Below are 16,299 nucleotides of genomic sequence, written 5' to 3'. Positions count from 1 at the left end.
CCACTGGGCCTTTTCTGTGGGTGGTCACAGTTCCGCCTACCTGGCAGGCGCGGGGGGTGGGGGGCGGCTCTGCCCCTCAGCAGGCCGCTGGGCCTGCTCTGTGGGTGGTCACAGTTCCCTCTACCTTGCCGGCGCAGGGGGAGGGGGCGGCTCTGCCTCTCAGCAGGCCGCTGAACAGCAGTTTTTAATATCAAGCTGATACTAGCTGGAGTCCACCACAGTCCTAAAGGCCAATTCTCTTTTCAGTGGCTCACTTGGGTTCCTGGGAATGACCATAACCAGGAAGTTCCAGTTCCATTTATAAGCTAATGGTATCTTCCTCGGGAGGGTTTGCTCAGAAGCACACATGCCCACTGCTCAACACCTCTTTGATGTCTGTAGCCCAAACTGACCTTCTCTGGTGGTTGCTGTTCTAGCATCTACTCCAATGTGACCATCAATAAGGCCAATAGAAGCCCCCCAGAACTCCCACCCCAGTGATTCCAAGCCTGACCCTGGAGCACAGACAGGCTGCTGAGATGGGCTCCCTAGTGGTTGCCCACTTAAAAAATAGCCTTTGTACTGGTTTGAGCTTCGCTTTTGGACCCAGAATCGGGCAGTTTCTGTGGGAGAAGTTGATACAGTTATCAGAGGTTGGGTTTGACTTTGGCATTGAACTGATCAAAAATGCAAAGGAGTACAGCTGTTTGATTCCATGATAGGAAGTCCAAAAATAGCTACAGCAAATCCTTGGTATTAAAGTCAAGATTACTCTGCTCTGAGGGGAGGAAGGTTGTGCCTGAGGGGGCACAAGGGTCTCTCAGTGGTGGTGTTGCTCTGCCCTTGGATCCACCTGGCAGGTTCGTGGACACACCTCCTGACTGAATACATAAGGTATATGCTTATATCTGTAGCTGCATTACTTCTGTTTTTAAGAAACTTGCTTCAGGAGAGTATCAGTTCAAAACACCACCACAAGATAAGGCGGTTCAAGTTGCCTTTTTGTTGGGAAGAGGGAAGAAATGAACACACACATGCCCACATACACTTTCTCTCCTCGAAAAAGAGGTGCACAGTAGGATGGCTGCTATGTTAAGTCTAATGGAGGCAGAGGAGGGACAGAACCCACAACTGCAGGGAAGTCCTATGCAGAAGGAAGTTTCCAAACCCAGACTCTAGGAGGGCTCAGAGACTGCTGAGCAGGGAAGATGTCTTTCAGGAAGTGAATCATTATTGAATGTGGCTGCCTAGTGCCAACATCTGTCTCACAAGTCAGATGTTCAGGGGCTCTGCTCTTGAGGAGCTGCTCAGGAGTCTGTGAGGCTCTGTGTGTCTCAGAATAGAGCAGCAGAATGTTGCTAGAGCATAAAGTTCACAGCAGGGAAGTAGCTGATGAGGCCTATTGGGTAGCCAGGACTATGCAAGCAATCCCTGGGGGCTGTGTATAGGAGCTGAGCCGGATTTGTGCAGAGGCATTCCAGATCCTTTGCAGGGCTGAAGAGGAACTAGGAATGAAAAAAAGTGGAGGGCCAGGAGACAAGCATCCACTGGTCCAGACAGGAAACCCAGGCGTAAAGCAGGACAGGTAGAGGAGTGAGTGGGTAATTTGGCAAGAGGATAGGCACCATGTGAGGAGCTATTAGGAGAGGAGGAGTGTAGATTGACTCCTGCTGCCTGCTTGTGCATTGGGGGCAAGGTGACATTTACCAGGATGCTTGCCTCTCTCAACCCGCTTGACGATTCTCTGCCCTTTGATTATGAGACATGCTCAGGGCTTTGTTGTTGCTCTCTGGAGGAATGAGGGATTGTGGGCCAAGTGGCCAAGGAGGGTCTGTCCTGGCGCAGGAAGCCTATAGGCACAGGCAGGAGCAGTGTACACAGAAAACCATGGAACGCTTTTAAATGAGTTTTCCGTGAAAACTAAGGAGACGTATGCCTCTGTTAGGGAGAAGAGAGCAATTAGAATTGCATTCATAGTGACTTTTTGTACCTTTATCAAGTCTGATTTTAGATTTGGGGCAGACTAATAAATGAATTCCCCATTTATATAAAAAAATAAACACCTGCCTAGTTGTGTGTGTGTGTATTTGAAGATGGAACATGGGGCCTCTTGCATGGTGCACATGCTCTACACTGAGCACTAGCCCAGACTGAACCTGCCTAGTTTTAACAATAGATATCCTTAGAGCGTTTTTAAGCATTACAATCACTTAGTCTTGAAGGAACTTTGCCCTTCACGTATACATTTAACTTCATGTATTGGTCAAAGGAAGTGTGACTGTTAAGCCTGGTCCTGAGCAACCCTCTGGGGAAGAATGCCCACCATGGGACTGGGTGCTGAGCCCAGAGGCAAAGCACTTTCTGTCCTCATGTGGCCACTGACTTAAAGCTGTACAGCTGTTGGTGCCATTTATTTTTCTCTCATTTTAAAGCATACCCGTTTTTCACAAAAGGCACTTACTCTAAGTGCTTTAGTCATACTCCTCAGTTTGTCTTAAGATCAGACTGGTCTGGAATTTTCTGATTCAGGGCTCTGGCTATAGAAAGTAGTAGGCAGGAACCAGAGTGGCAGGGCCGTAGGATGGAATAGGAGACAAGCTCTGCCCAGCTCACTAGCTGCAGGCAGCCCTCGCCTGCATTAGATAAACATAGTAAGAGCGACAGCGTGGAATTCATACAGAACTTTGCCCTTCACCTGGCAGCTTACCCTTACATGCATTTTTCATATCAACAATAAAGACTCCAGAATTTCATCTAGGAAGGATTTGGGGATGTCAGGCAGTGGGAAGGGGCTCTCGAGCCTGTGTTTCATACTAAGCACACCAGTGTGACTCAGATCAAAAGGTTCGCAGAATTGTTAAGTAAAATGCTTTTCATTACATTGTACATGAATTTGTGAAAATATCATTCATATATTGTTCATATAAAAGTAGGTGATACTACCCCGGGCTTGCCTTGATAGCATTGCTAATTACAGATGAGAAAATTCAGCCTGAGAGTGGCTGTGTGGCCACCGTAAGATCTCAACATTTGCAGTTAGGAGGCCCAGAGAGAACTTCAGTTCCAATCTGAAACTTTTCTACACCAAGTTGGCCATCTAGATTAGAGGGCAGGCCTCGCTGTGCATTTGATGGGAGACTGTTCCAGAGGCTTCACTTGTAGAACGCTGCCATGCCACGTTCCTCATTTTAGAGGAGACGCTCAAGCCCAATTTGTAAAACGTGGGTGGTGATAATGTATCAGTGTAGAATTCCCAGGTCCAGTGAATGTCCTTGCTCAGTGAATGTCCTGCTCAGTATGATTCTGGGCAGAGGCTGGGGATGAGTCTTCAGAATCACTCAGGGATGACATGGGGTGGCATGCATGAGTAGTCTCACCAGCTTAATCTCAAATGGGTCAGGGAAAGTCACGTTCTTTGCACTGTTCTTATACCCCTTCTCTGCATTAAAACATGGATACACCAAGGAGTGACTTAGAGATCCCCCCCAGGACATAAAGAAAGCTCATAGCCCAGGAGGTATTGTGACCTGGGCTTCCAGCTCTCTCGGGACATTTACAGTGCTGCAGTGACTTAAGTTTGGTATAAGCTTTTGAGAGATCAGAGAGTATCCTTGAGTATCTGCTGCTATTGGACCTAAAATGTGAGAAAAACACCAAATATCAGTGTGTCCAGCTGATTTTTCCTCAGAGTGGTTCCCCACTACCTGACTCAGGATTTTCTCTAATTATTGAACGCTTCTCTCCACATCTCCAGGCTGCAAGTGAGGAAATCCTTGCTTCTTGCTGGACCCACGCAGACTGTTCTGAGCCAGTTCTGTCTGTGCACTTGGTTTTAACAGAGGTAGGGTAGGGGTCACTGGGGGAGCTCCTGGGCTCCCAGCCTTCTGTGGTTGCAGAGAGAGGTCAGGGAGTTCTCATTTTGGCATTCTAGGACTGTGGATCTGTCATTGTGATCATAAATGTTCTCACGGGTCTGAACAAGGGCAGAACTGTTCAGGTCAGAACTGAAATGTGGGTAGTGAATGCCACAGCCTGGTTATTATGGAAGCCAAGTCTGAGTTCGGGTTGATTATTCTTCTCCCTGTCCTCTTGAAATCCCTCCTAAGCCACTGCCTTTCCTGCTGAGTGACCTTTAAAACAATAACTAAAGACTTTGAAATGGGGTGCAAGCATTATGTAGGGGTGACCAGTGTGACAGGTTATGTTTGGATCAGACATGGGGGCCTGATCTGGTATTATTTTGTCTGGTTGGGATATGAAAGGAGATTAAGGTCTTGTCCCTGACTATCTGAACTTGTGATATAATTGGGGAAATAATACTGGCACAAAGTAGTCCTCATTCAAACTGTACAACTGTTGCTGCCTATCTCAGTGGATGCTAGGACTGAACAGCTTAGTGTGGCACCTATATGTTCAGAAAGCAGCATGACCTAGTGGTTATGAGGACTCTAGAGTGTAGAATACCTGCATTCAACTAGCATTTTGTCACCTGCCGGTTGATTGACTTTGGGTAAGGTGTTGAGCTCTAAGCCTCATTTGCATGATCTATGAAATGGGCAAAGTGACTGCTTGTCTCTGTTTTGAAAATTAAGGGAGGTCATTCATGTAAAGCATGACTCTGGACAGGGTCAAAGCTCACAGAGTTGGGGTTGGCTGACAAGGGGAGCCTCAGCCTGGGCACCTGCTGTCCATCCACATGGCAGGGTGTGTGGAAGATACTAAGTGAGCCAGTGGACTCGATTAGTGGGAGCCCTGGGGAGGCCTCAGTGTTTGGGGCACCCTGAATGGCATGAGCCCTGGCCAGTAGACTTGATTCCATTTGAAAAGGGAATCCCAAAGGGTTTCTACTTGGCTAGTAGAGATGACCCTGGCATTGTGTGGTGGGCATCCTGAGCCTGGCCTTCAGTCTGGGACTGAGCCGATCAGCAGAGGCTGGGGATGAGTCTTCAGAATTACTCAGGGATGACATCTTCAGCCCTGAGCTCAGCAGTGGGAATGGAGGGTGACAGAGAAGAGGGGATTTTTGAAGGAAAGCCCTGGGACACTGTGTTGATTGAGTATGGGACATGTAGAAGGATCAGTCACAGATGACTCAAGCATTTTGCTCTTGAACAAACAGCAGAAAGACTAAGAGAATTAGGGAAGCAGGAAGAGAAACTACCCAGGAGAACAGGTCCCCTGTGAGTTTGAACTGAGGGCAGGACACCAGTGGACATGACGAGCCGGAAGCTGCAGGTCTGGATCTCAAGCTCAGGGGATGCAAAATTCCCATTGTTGTTCTAACATCCTGTCTTAGTATACCACAGACTGGGCAATTTGTTAAAAAAAGAAGAAGAAGAAGAGAAAGAAAGAAACTTGTTCTTCACAGCTGTGGACGTGGAGAACTCCTAGAATGTGGGGTGGTGTCTGGAGAGAGCCTTCCTGTACTTCATCTCATGGTGGAAGGCAGAAGGGCAGGAGAGTGAGCACCAGAGAGCCAAGAGGGAGCTGCTTTTGTAACGGGCACATGCTCATGGTAACTGATCCACTCCAGTTAGCACACTAGTCCATTGATGAGGGCAATGCTCATTGGCCATTGATGAGGGCAGCATCCCGTGGCCTGATCACCTGGAGGTCCCACCTTGCCTGTTACATTGGGGATTAAGTTTCCAACACATGAGTTTGGGGAACACATTAAAACCATGGTACATACTTCTGTTGGTTCAGAAGTTTTATTTTTGTAAATGATGGAAATGACAACATGGTAATGTGAACATGGAAATGATGTTACCTATCAACTGCTGCAAAGACCTGGCATTTCTGAGGCAATGCCTTCCTCTTATCTTGAGGAGTGACCTCAGGCCTTCTGTCCACTTCTGGGTATTTTCCTGTCCCCTTTGGACACAACTTTGGCCTACCAAACTGAGAATTTGTGAACTTTTAGGAAAGATCTGTGACTTCTACCTAAGATCTTACCCTTCCCGTTTTCTTTGCAAATGGATGACTTTGGACACAGTTAATATCCATAGTGTCATACTACTATGAAGAGCCAGACAGGAGGGAAGAGCTGGTTGGTCAAAAGCCATCCGTGCTGCCTCCCCTGCATGAAGGCCCACGAGAGACCTGAAGATAACATCTGTGTCCTCACCAAGGAGTATGTGGGCCCCCACCCCAAAACAAAGCAAAAGCTCCTACAAGCAGAAAAGCCCTGGCCAAATCCCCCAATGGGGTTTGCATGCATTTCCCAATAAATGGACAGCAAGAATCTGTTCCTTCTGAGCACTGAATTTGTATCAGACACTGCTCCAGGTTCCCACGCACACACTTCTTCACTATAACTCTAAAAGGCACATAATAGTAACCTTGCTTTCATGTAATAAAATTGAGACTCGAGAATTAAGTAATGTACCCAGGAACATAGCACAGTATGTGAGGGGGTTGAAACTTGAACCCAGATTGGGCAGACTTCAACCCCTGTTGTTTAGTCTCAGGAATTGGGGATTCAGATTAGGGGAGGAAGGAGACATATAGCACCTACTTTGTTGGTTCCTGCATGACATTGACATCAACAAACTCAGTCACTCCCTGGCCCTCACCTGTGTAGTTGATTATTTGTGGCCCTTCCACAGCCTGGAAAATGCTTGAGAACAGCCCCTTCGGTGAGCGTGAATCCTGGCCCAAGGGATTCATTTATTAATAACGATGCCTGGTTCTTTATTGCTGAGGTGAGCAGGGGCCATTCATTCAGATGACTCAGAAGCTGGGTGTCCCAGGGACACACCTCCTTTTTCATGATCGGATTTGGATCCAGGCAGTTCAAGACACGTGTGTACCGATGGTGCACACCTAGTATCTCAGCCATCTTTGCCCTTCTTGACTTCTTTTCATGATATAAGTTTTTGCAAACAGGCATTTCCCAGGATCATAGTCTTTGAAATGCCTTTGTTTTACAAAACTATCAGGTGTCCCTTGCCTTAAAGACAGACATACTTGCAAAAAAAAATTGGAATATATGGAAAAGCATAAAAAAGAAAGTGAATCTCTTGTAACCTCATCACTCAGAAATAAATGCAGTTAGCCGGGTACAATCACACATGCCTGTAATCTTGGGAGGCAGAAGGATCATGAGTACAAAGCCAGGCTCACCAATGGCGAGGCACTGAGCAACTCAGTGAGACCCTGTCTCTAGATAAAATACAAAATAGGGCTGGGATGTGGCTCAGTGGTGGAGTGCCCCTGAGTTCAATCCCTGGTACCCCCCCAAAAAAAGAAATTAGTGCAGTTAACATTTGTGTCTGTTTTCCCAGTGTATGGGCACGTATATCGGCTGGACCACATTACAGATGACTGTTATCAATATTGACAGTTACTGTAGTTAGTCCAGAGAATACCTGGATTTTTACAGGATGCTTGATCCTGGCACTTGCTGGGAAGCCAACTCTTCTCCTTGAAAAGTTTGTATTTATGGAAGAAAAAATTCCAGTATCTTAATTCTGTGTCAGATGTTCAGCTTCTCCTGAAGATTGTTTTATTGTCTCTTCAGCACATGAAGACAGGGACTCTGGCTTCTCAGAGTTGCACTTAACACCTCAGGTTTACTTTTTCCCTTTCTATTGCATAATCTACCATTGTGTGAACATGAATTAAATATACTGTATCATAATTTAGAGTTCATTACCATTCTGTCTTGTGAGATTGTTCACAGTAGAAACGGGCTGTCACGTGTATTGCAGAACACTATGGAAACTTCAATAGTGGCCTTGTGCCAGCCACCCAAAATAAACCCGAATTTGTTTTTGTATATAATAAGCTTTCAAGTATTTAAAACCAAAAATGTAAAACAACTCACAACAGATTAGTGGGTGGATAATTAGAGAGAAAATAGAGACAGATTGTTTTGAAAGAAATTACTAATGGGGCAAAAAAGCCAGAAGAGACTGTGAGAAGTGGGGGCCCGGGTGGGAGTCCATACCTTATAAAACCATGAGAAGCAGGTGTGGGGTTGATTGTGGGGTGTGTGAAACCCAAACTTGTGTGTCCAGTAGTGCCAGTGGGCACTAGTCCGGGTGATAACCCCTGGTATCCTGACAAGGGCAGAAGGTCAAATCAAGTACAGTGGGCCCACGTGCCAGCAGATCTCACACCTATGGATTCCAGCAACTGCAAGAAGATTGAAAAGAGTCTGGAAAAAAATTGCTTCTGTACTGAAAAGAGTCTGGAAAAAAATTGCTTCTTTTTCTCATGGCATGATGCCCTAAACAACAGAGTATAACAATTATTGACACAGCACTTAATATCGAATTAGGTATCAAAAGCCATCTTTTCAAACACCAGGCCCTATTATATAGGGGCCTTGAGCATCCTAGGATTTGGTGTCCATGGGGGAAATCCCAGAACCATCCTCTGAGGATACTGTGGGATGACTATATTTCCCAATGACTAGCATCTTGATCGATCGCTTCTTATCATCTCAGTCTTCTTCAGCTTTTTAAAGAACAAAAGAATGCCCTTCCTCACTAAAGAGTTACTCAGATTTTAGAATTCAGGATTTTACACCAAAAGTTCAGCCTGGGAGTGCCGGTGAAATCTTCTTAACATGTTTCTGTTTCCCCATATGGCACCCCGCTACCACCTTTTTAGGTTTTGTTCATTTTTTTTTTAAGTGTTGTCAATTTTTATTTCCATTATATAAAAAATAAAATGTTTGAATACAAATAGAAGACTAGAAGACAACAAGAATAGTAACAGTATTAGTAAAACTGATAGGATTATGAGGGTTTTTTTTTTTAAAGCTCATTCTGTGATTAAAAAAAAAAAAAATTATAGGGCTAGAAGGATAGCTCAGTAGTGGAGCACTTGCCCAGCATTCACAAGGTCCTAGGTTCAAAAAAAATTTTTTTTTCCATTATGAACATATTTTAATTTTATAATCAGGAAAGAAAAATCAATGCTTTCTTTAAAGCTGAAAATTTCTGTTAATATTTCTTTTTTTTTTTTTTAAATTTTTTTTAATACTTATTTATTAGCTTTCGGCAGACACAACATCTTTGTTTGTATGTGGTGCTGAGGATCGAACCCGGGCCGCATGCACGCCAGGCGAGCGCGATACGGCTTGAGCCACATCCCAGCCCCTTCTGTTAATATTTCTAACATTTTATAAAACATCTTTTGTTGACATTCTACTAATGATACCACCCAATAATGTCCCAATCTTTTTTTCTTCTGAAGACACTTTATATATCTTTTTGACTTCAGAAATATTCGTTATTTCAGAAAGATTTTTCAGAGAAATCTGGTGACCTTCTACTTGAAATATTAGGTATTTTTTATTTACTTGTTTTTCTCCCTCTTCAACGTAAACAATTAAAATTGAAGTATTATCTGCTGAGATACCAAATTTTTTCAAAGCCTCTGAAATAGTGTTGTTTGGGGAAAGGTTGAAAATAATTTCAGTAAACAGAGTTCTTCATTTTTCCCAGTTTGTAGAGGTGAACTGCTCTATTTGCTGCCACAAGTATCTGAAAAGGATCAACAATCACTGAAGGATTTATCAGTGCACCATTAATGGTGCCTTCCATGGCCTTTTTCCTCAAGTCTCCAGCATTTTTTACATCTTTAAATAACAGAAGAGTCACTCTGCATTCAGGAAATAGGTCCAGCTGATATGTTAGCTGCATTTCATAGATAAACAGGATTGTACTGCACAAAACCAACTGGTCCAGGTCCAACTGGGCTAGGTTTTGTCCATATATCTAAAATGTTCCTTTACTCCGTTTTAATGTCTGTTCCAGACATAAGGCTTCTGAGGGGCATTGTTGACTGGCATAGTGCTCAGTGATAACTAGGAGACCCTGGAGACCCTCGCATTGGAGCCAGGCCTCACCCAGCTCATGCTGGTGGCCCTTGTCCTGTTCAGTCCCCTGCCTTGTGCTCACACTGCTCTCTGTAGGGGAGTGCAGGGGGCATTCAAGGATTCCTGTTGGCCCACATGGGGAAGGGCTGGATGGACTTTGGCCTGAGTAGGTGGGGCTGGGAGTTGTTCTCCATGTCATCCTGTATGTTCTCAAGTGTCACCTTGTGTCCAGAAGTTTGTTTCTCCAAGATGCTTTAGCTGCTCCTTCTCTGCTTTTGAATTCAGGGGTTGTGTGAATGCACCCAGGCTGTCCTGTGTTCTCCCTGCCTTTGAAGCCACGTGGAGGGCAGCTCCTTGTGAGGTTTTGAGGTTTGAAGCCACCTGCGTTTTCTTCAAGGAAGCAGGCAGGCTGTTTGCAAGAATCTTGCTTGCTTTTGTATTTGTATTTTTTTTCCTCTTTCCACATTTTTTTATTGGTGCATTATAGTTATACATGATGATGGGATTTGTTGTTACATATTTATACGTGCACACTATATAATAATATAATTTGGCCAGTCGTTCCCCAGCACACCCCCTCCCTCCCCACATTCATCCCGGGTCTCTTTCCTCTACTGATCTCCCTTTGATTTTCATGAGATCCCCGCCGCCACCTCCTCCTTTTCCTTTTCCCCTCTAGCTTGCATACCTGAGAGAAGACACGTGACTCTTGACCTCCTGAGTTTGTCATATCTTGCTTAACATATGGCCTTTAATTCCTTCCATTTTAAGGGACCTAGATAGCAGTTGATTGGTCAGCTTATAAAATTTACAAGTGGGCATTTGTAATTAGAGCACAAATAATAGTAAACATGCGGTCATTGTCAATTAGTCGTTACTAATTCAAGTTGATCACATCTGTAATGTGTAGCCGGGTGTGCTGATAAGAAAAACTCAGTAGTGGCAGAAGTTGGCTATGTGATGCCCTGAAGGACCACTTGATTCCCTTGTGGTGTTTTTTTTTTTCTTTCGAGTATACATAGTCAGGTTTTAAAAGTGAAGTCTATTCAGTGGTCTGCACAATCTGTTGGATTCTGGAACAGGCCCTGCAGTCGTCCCCTCCAGTGCTTTTCTGTGGAAGTCAGGCAGTTGGCCTAGGCCAGTGCTGCAGTCAGTCACAGCAAAGCCAGGAGCAGGCCCTTCATGCCCCAGGCTGGACACGGTCCACCACAGGCCACCAGAGCTTTGAGGCAGGAGCCCAGGTGCATCAAAGCAGCAGGTAGGAAGCCCCAGGAGTTCCAGAGGACTTGGCATCTGTCACCTTTGTCCACCTAATCCAAAGCAGCAAGAGAGCCATCAAGCTCTCCTGCCCACCTTTGCTTGGGCAATTGGACTGGTTTATTCCCTCCACTAAGACCTGTGTTGTGTTGACTGAGCATTCGCTCTGTGACATTCACAGACAGCCTTGTATCTTAGCTACCCCTGACTCCAAGATCAGGAGGAGGTGAGACCTGTCTCCAAGGAGCATTTTAAGGACAAAACAAATGCATACACACCTCTGTCAATAAAGCCCATGTCACCAGGCACGGTGGTGCACACCTATATACCCAGTGGCTGGGGAGGCTGAGACAGGAGAATCGGAAGTTCAAAGCCAGCCTCAGCAACTTAGCAAAGCACTAAGCAACTTAGCAAAACCTTGTCTCTAAATGAAATATGGAAAAGGGGCTGGGGATGTAGCTCAGTATTTAGGTGCCCGGTTCAATCCCCAGTACCCATCCACCCAACCCCCCAAAAAGAGAAAGCCCACCTATTCTGTCTTCCACTGGATCCTCCTCTGCCCTTACCGTAACAGTTAGCTGATCTATTGCTGACAGTGGCAGCTGTCATTTGTGTTCCTGCTGTATGCCATTCACTGGTCTAAGTACTTTCCTCAGCTGTCACTCCCTCCTGACAACGCCACACTGCTGCCCACATCCTGTGTTAGGGAAGACAAGTGTATAAAGAGAGATGCTGTAGCATTCCAGAGGTCAGGAACTGCAGGGCGTGGAAGCCAGGTTCCCAGCGGGGTCTGAGAAAGTCAGCTGAAGTACAGTTCAGCTGGGTTTTTGCCAGCCATTGCCACCTGCCTCTTCCGCCATGAACGTGCTGTCCCTGTACTTGTTTATATTTGTCGCACTTCACTTTATATAGCAGGTGTGGTCTTGAAAAATTGCATGCGTGCTAAACTTTTGCTGGTGGATTGACACTTGAAGTCATGCTTCAGAATGTCACATCTAATCCGTGTCACGTCTTGTACACCCTTTTGCATATTCAAAAATGCTCATGCTCCTGGATCCAGTATATGTGTTGAGAGGTACTAAATATGTATTTTTAATTAAAAATTATAATGCAAAAAACTTTTAAGTTATTTTCCTTGGCATCTGTGTTACTGTTTGACTTTCACATTTGTGAGAAAAATCTTAACATTTCTAAACCATTTTTTTGTTTGTTTTCAATCTTAAATATTCAGTCATATTATTTGTCTGTCTGCTCACAAAGAAATGAGATTTCTTATCACCAAGGATGGAAATTCATATTATGAGACTTGGACATGGGGACCCTGTGTCATGGTGATGAGGGTGGGGCCCTGGGTAGGCCTTTGCCCCAATACCTCTGTCTCTAGATGTGTCTACCTGTTGGGAAAGGTGTCTTCTCTTGGCCTTTGGTACCCTCTCCCTGAACTTGGGGATAATGGCAGTCACTAGGATGTTTCACTGTAGGGTGCATATACCTTGAAATAATAAAAGTAAATCTCTAGCTGAAGTGGAGAATGGAGAACATGGAGATGGATTGGGTATTAGTGTACCGTGGAGCCATCAGACAGCCCAGCACCTTCCCACCCTCACCAGCAGGCAGTAGGGTCTAGAAGAAATAGTTGCAGGGGGAGGTTCGTGTGTTGTGTGCAGGAGGTGATGATCTACCTATTAATGCTATGGCTACTATTGTTACACACCAGTGTGGAAAGACTGGTGAATGTGTGTGAGATCACAGTGATGAGACTGGAAGTGGAGTTCATTAATTGAGCAGGCATTTATTGAAGCCTGTTCCCTGCTGGGCCCTGAGGCCACAACAGTGACAACAGGTGATCTTGTGGGAGGAGAGACACACAGTGAAGTGAGGCGGCTACTGCAAGGGCCCGTGGGAGAATGACCTTTATATGAGGTCAGTCCCTCAAGGGGCATCCCATAACTCAGTTTAGTGCTATTTATAGGTCTGGATGCTCAGCAGGTTGCCGGGTGAACTCTCCTTTGCTGTGGAAGAAAGACCTGTGCTTTCCTCAAGACACTGTCTCCCTGCTCATGTACCCAGGGCACTTCCCCACAGCTGTGCCACCTGCCATCTACTCAGGGAGATGGGAATCCATTCTGCATCTGGAAAACATGGTTGGTTTTCATTTGTAAAAGCTGGAATTAACTTACTGGGGGAACAAAAGTTACTGGGCCAAGTTCTTACCCAACTCGTCATCTCCTTTGTTTGTAGCACATTCTGACTATCAAAGAGTTTACTCTCCCCTCTTGCTGTTCAGACTTAAGAAAGTGTGGATGAGACTCTGTGGTCCTTAGCGACCATAAGGTGAGGATTGGAGGATCATCAGGATTTTGTGTGTGAAGTTGGTGCCCAAAGAGACATTGAAGACCCAGGAGGGTGGTGGGGTGCACTTGGTACTCTGGGTCTGCAGTGGTTTGGAGTTTATAGTTTCTCCTTTAAGCATATCCGTTTCTATTGGCGAGTCCACAGTGCCAGGTAGAGAGTAGCTCCTGCTAGCAGGACACTTGGAAGAGAATGTTGATGGACAGGCTTTTGTTTTGGTTTTACCAGCCTCATCTGGACTCTCTTGCTCCTGCTGTGCCTGGTCTCCTCTCTGCAGTTTCTAAGCTGCCTCTGGAGCCAGCTTCCCATGCTTCTGCCCTTGCCAGCCCAGTCTGTGTCCTATGCTCTCAATCTCCACACGGCACCCTGGGGCCTCCCTTATATTTTGGAGCATCTCCAAGTCCTGCTCATAGCACCACAGCTACCTTCTCTGCCATGTGCACTTCTGTCCTCATCAGGCTCCTCTGCATTCTGCAGACTCAAAATTCACATGCTTCGAGGACCTGCCAGACCTCTTTTCCTTATTACACTTGTTACAGTTGGTCACCTGGAAATTGGGTGTGTGTGAAAAGGACTTTCTTGCACTAGTGCATGAGGTTTGTAGGGTTAGGGGGCCATTTTCTTCAAGATTTATCTAAGACTCAGTGCAATAAATGAACAAATAGGTCATTCTTAAGAGCATAGGGAAGAAAGGAAGAGGAAAGGCACAGCTTGGAGTCTCCTTGAATTCTTGGCTGTATCTAGCACAGTGCTTCAGAAGGCATGGGAGGTCAGCTATAGTCAGACAGAGTTTGCCCCTCAAGTGCCATTCATTATTAAGAAAGACTCTGATAGTTTGCGGAAACCTCAGAAAAAGTGAACTTGTCCCCTTGTCTCTTGCCTAAGCTCATATTATTTGGGCAGTGACTACAGTCAGAATGTTCTTTTCAGGGTGCAAACACTGAGCATCTGAGTGTCCTCTGCCTACCCCCAGTGACGGCTGCAGATGAGTTGAGCCAGGCCAGATGTATCTGGTATCCTGGCCTGATTGCCAGGAAAGCATCCTTTTCCTTCCACATCCCTCTTCCCACTGCCTTGTAAGCAAGCAGTTAGTGACATCCTTGAGCATTTCTGTGACAGAAGAAATTGATAGCTTTTGTTTGTGAGTCCATTTTGACTTGAATTTGACTTTGTTTGAAATTAGTTTGTATCAAAGAGCCTGTCCCACTTTCTTGAGGCACTGTTGGCATTTCTCTGACAGCTGGTACCTAAGCTACTGGCCATGGTGAATTCATTGGTGCCCATCTGCAGCCAGACCTGAGAATCACAAGACACTAGAGTTGGACTGCATGGGTGGGTGAGGCCTGGTGACTGGGGCCACTCAGCATCACAAGACAGCCCTTGCAGTAAATCCTTTACACCCAAGATCCTCTGAGCCTAGGAAACACGTGCCCCATCCATGCCCTCAGCTCATGGATTCCATGAGTGAGCATCATCCCATCCTGCTGCCACTCACCCTCACTCCCTCACCCAAGCTGGGTAGCCCAAAACAAGTGCCATGCCCTTTTCAACTTACCCATAGAAAACCCCTTTTCAAGTGGGAGTCAAAAGGCTGGACCTTTAGGAAGATGGCAGGGAAGAAAGTGAGGGTGTGTGAGGGGTAGATTTATTTTTTAAGGGCTCTTAGTTGAGGGGCCAAAAGTTAGCCAAATGTAGCTAAAGAAAAAAAAAATTAAAGTAAGCTCACATCATTGGAAATGTTTTGGATTCAGGGGGGTCTGTTCATAGTGTGGGTCCTGTTTTTCTCGGGCTTTATTCTGCTCACATCTGCCCTGTCATTCTTTCTTTTCTTTTTTTGTTTTTTCATTTTTTTTTTAATATTTATGTTTTTGGCTGTAGTTGGACACAATACCTTTATTTAATTTATTTCTATGTGGTACTGAGGATTGAACCCAGGGTCTCACACGTGCTAGGCATGCACTCTACCGCTGAATCACAACCCTAGCAGCCTCCCACCCCCGCCCCTAGTCTTTCTTGACATGGCCTCCAGGGGACAGTATTTTCCCCTTGACTGTGGCATGGTCCCAAGAGTGCTGGGACCTCACAGGAGTCTTGGGTATCTCTGGGCCCAGCAGGGGTGGAAAAGGCACATGTGGATGGTAAGCCAGGTGGAACAAGACCCTTGGAAGAGATGAGTTTTGTTTAACAAGAGAAGCAATGAAGGGTGCTGGCCAGAGTAAAGCAGCAGAATCACTGCAATAATCTGACATGGTCACCCTGTCTAAAAGTCCCCAAGTGTTTAGTAAATTTGAGTTTTGTCTTTTTACTAATTCTCATATTTTAATGATGAATTTTTAGACTGGATACTCTCTAAATAAGTGGAAACTGATCTTACTAGCATACCTGGAAAACTATACACAAATCAACACGAAAGGCTATTAGAAGCCAAACATTGAGTATATCCTAACACTTATGTGAAAATTTGCTTTGGTCACTTTGTATCTTAGTCAAATCTTCTTGGCATTTGATAATAAAGGCTTTTTATAATTTGGGGTTGGGGGGTTAGGAATATAGCTCAGTTGGTAGAGTGCTTGCCTTGCATGCACAAGGTTTGGGGTTCAATCCCAGCACTGTAGAACTAATAATAATAATAATAATAATAATAATAATAATAATAACAACTATTATTATCATTATTATTATTGTTATTATTATTATTATTGGTTGGCTTTACAAGTAAGTCCTTACCCTGAAGGGAGGAAATCCCCACAGATCAACCTCTAATCATAACTCAATATAAATAGTATATTAAGAACAAGTAAGTTTCTAGTTAAACCTGGTTGACATTACAGATCTGATTAGTAGCGGAAGTTAAATGATTTTGCTATAGAGCTCTTAAA

General features: G+C 45.0%; 1 protein-coding gene and 1 pseudogene across 2 annotated transcripts in view; one reads left to right on the top strand and one right to left on the bottom strand.

Annotated features, from left to right (window-relative positions):
* Positions 1 to 16,299, top strand: part of Nck2 (NCK adaptor protein 2) — a 146,310-nt gene that overhangs the window by 105,819 nt on the left and 24,192 nt on the right. The gene's annotated exons all lie outside the window — the stretch shown is intronic.
* Positions 9,097 to 9,677, bottom strand: LOC107158535 (annotated as a pseudogene).

The sequence above is a fragment of the Marmota marmota genome, unplaced genomic scaffold (genome assembly GCF_001458135.2).
Source record: "Marmota marmota marmota unplaced genomic scaffold, marMar, whole genome shotgun sequence".
Lineage (NCBI taxonomy): Eukaryota > Metazoa > Chordata > Mammalia > Rodentia > Sciuridae > Marmota > Marmota marmota.
The sequence above is the reverse complement of the archived record's forward strand: the minus strand, read 5'-3'. Positions and strand labels throughout refer to the sequence as shown.